Source organism: Humulus lupulus, chromosome X (assembly GCF_963169125.1).
Source record: "Humulus lupulus chromosome X, drHumLupu1.1, whole genome shotgun sequence".
Taxonomy (NCBI): Eukaryota; Viridiplantae; Streptophyta; class Magnoliopsida; order Rosales; family Cannabaceae; genus Humulus; species Humulus lupulus.
This window is the reverse complement of record NC_084802.1, coordinates 148,488,445-148,491,734: the sequence shown is the minus strand read 5'-3', so window position 1 is coordinate 148,491,734 and position 3,290 is coordinate 148,488,445.

The window sequence follows — 3,290 nt, the reverse complement described above, 5'->3', positions numbered from 1 at the left end:
TTTTTTTGAGGCCGAGAGGATCGTGTCTCAAATTACTTCTCAACCCAAAGTGAATAAAATTATGCAAAGTCATGGGATTGAGATGAATCCCAACTTCTATGCTCGACCTTCATTAAAAGGTGATCGAAGTTGCACCCCGTTGGAGGATGACTTTAGGACCTGGAGTGATGAGCACCTGAAGGTAAGTGTCTTCCATCCAGTGGATCAGTATTTCATGGACTTTCTGAATTACGTGAAGCTTGCCCCTTTCCAGCTCCCGCCAAATTCCTATCCCCTCCTTGTGGGGTTAAAATATTTATTCCTCAAGAACAAGTGGGAGGTCCCTACTCCAGAGGACATTTTGTATTTTTCTTTCTGAAAGCCAATCCAGACACTAAAACTGGAGGTGATGGTTTTTATTACCTCACCCAATTTCCCAAGTCCACCAGCATCATTAACCAACCCTGCCATCTAATTGACTTCAAAGCCCAGTTTTTTATGTCAAACAAATTTTGAAACTGCGATTACCGTATTTTGATCGACCTCATAAGTATCTCTACTCTTAAACTATTCATCCGATCGAGTTATTTCGGATTTTGCTAAGTTTTACTTATTATGATCGAGTTGTTGTCTTGTGCATCTATTTACAAGAGAACGGAGACCCTTGGGGGTCAATACCAAACTCTGGCCAATGCTCTTGCTAAGGAGAAGGAGTTCGGGGTGGTGGTGAATGACGCTACCATGGTGACCTGCAAGCTGGTCAGAAAGGATCAAACATTGGCCATCAAGCCTTGAGCCCGCCCCCCCCCCCCCCCCCCCCGCCCCGAAGGAGCTTCCACCAACTGTTGAGGAGGTCGCACCGTAGGTGTGTAAAAGAAAGATCTCTGAAGGCTGGCAGAACTCCTACCATGGTCATGTCAAATCAAGGGCAACAACCGGCTCCTCTAGCCAAGGTAATCAAGATAGGGAAATAAACCAAGCTACTTCCAGTTTTAGGCTACTTCGATTCAATCTGAGGTAACTTGTGAATCGACATCCTGAAGACCCGGACACGAATGTGACTTTACATCAGTGCGTCGACCAATTGGTTGTACGCCATGATTTTTTCTACCCCAAATATATCATAGGAGTAGGTAACACTTTACATTTTAGGTACACCATTTTTAAGAGTATGGTACAAACCTCCTGTCATGGCGTTCCTTGCGTCGTAGTTTCTTTATCTCGGGTATTAGGCAGGCCAAGTATGATCATAGTCCAGATGAGGAGCCTACACCCATTAGATCCCATGAAGTTATAATGTTAGAATCTCCTCCACCCCTAATAATCCAAGAGTTAGAGGTTGTATCTAGTTTGGATGATAGGGTTCTTGTTCTATTACCTTTTACTGTATATTATTTTGACCAACACTTCTTGGACCTAACTCTTCTGCTCGCTTTTTTGCAGATGAAGACATGAATCGAAAGGAGGTTTTCAAAATAAGACCTGCTATAAAGAGGCTAAGGACTTTGAAGAAAGCCACTCCCAGAGATGGAGCCACCACCATGACCCCTATGAAAGAGAAGGGTTACAGCTTCGCCCAGAAGCAGCAGCAATAGCCCCAGGTCACTGTAGTCATGACCCTAGAAGCTCTTCCATCATCTCCTTGTGACCCTTCACATGTCCCTAAGGTCTTCTAAGTCGCGTCCCCAACTACCATGTTCGCAGGTCCTCCCATCAAGGATGGGAAACATCCAGAACCTTTAAGTGGTTCGTTTCAGAAGATCATGAACCATCTGATGAAGCATGCAAAATTGGCCAGCACGAAAGAGCTGCAAGCCATAGAGGCGAGACCCTCGATGACCATCCTCAACTCTACGTTAAGGATGACTCTTACCATAAGTCTTATCCTATCCTCCTTCTTCAGTTTCATGTTTTCACAAATGGACCCATCTTTAATCATTGGTTGCAGTCACGCATGGCTCTGATCCATGGTATTGCTCATAACTGAGCTGAGGTGGACGAGGCCAGGACTGCCTTGGGGGAGGCGCAAGTCACCTTGGAAGAAGCCAATGCCACGAAGGCCACCCTAGACAAGTCCAGGGCCACCTTGGGGGAGGCAAAGGTTGCCTTGGGGGAGGCCAATGCCACGAAGACCGCCCTGGATGTGGCCAATGCCACGATCCTCCGAAGTCTAGTACAAAAGCATGCAACAAATCTTCTAAAATCTGTATGGTACGCTCGAACTGACCGTCGGCCTGAGGATGAAATGTTGTACTAAGGCTTGACTTAGTACCCATGGCTTGCTGCAAGCTTCCCCAAAATCTCGATGTAAATACTGATCCTCTATTTGATACTATGGTCTTAGGGATTCCATGCAGTCGTACAATTTCTCGAACATAAATGTATGCGTACTAGTCTCTAGTGTACGCAGTCTTGATAGGTAGGAAGTGAGATGACTTGGTGAGTCTATCTACCACAACCCAAGCTAAGTCATGCTACTTATTTGTTCGTGGCAATCCTGTAATGAAGTCCATGTCTATATCATCCCACTTTCATTCTAGAATACTAAGCGGTTGCAATAAGCCTACAGCTCGTTGATGCTCTGCTTTTACTTGCTGGTATATAAGGCATTTGGACACATACTCTACTACGTCTTTCTTCATTCCTGGCCACCAATATAGTGCCTTAAGGTCGTAAGTCATCTTGGTCAACCCCGGGTGAACTATGTATGGGGTAGTGTGTGCCTTTTCTAAAATCTTCATCTTAATTGCATAATCATTCGGCACACACACCCTTCCTTTATATCTCAAGAACCCTTGTCCTGATATAGAGAAATCTGTAGTATTGCCTTCTTTAACTGCAACTATATGCTATACTAACGTGTCATCATGCCCTTTCCCGATTCATATACTATCTAATAGACTTGACTGGATGGACAAGTTAGCCAGTTGACCAATGATTAGTTCTATTCCTGCATTAATCAGCTCTTGCTGGAGTGGCTTTTCTATTCCGAATAATGCTGCTAGATTTCTGTAACTCTTCTGACTTAGTGCATCTGCAACTACGTTCGCCTTTCCTGGGTGGTATAGGATTTTGCAGTCATCTTTTCAAGGGTGGACCTAAATAGCACATTCACGGAGCTCTTATTTTCAATCAATATTTTGCGCACCCTCCGGTTTGTGATTTGAATAGTTATCACCAACGTTTCATTATGAGGAAATTGGACATGGATGGTGTCTTCTTCCATAAAAATGATTGGTTGTTTATCAAATCGATGTTGTTTAGATAAACTTTGATCCATAACGAACTCAGCGTCCTCATATGTTTTCAGC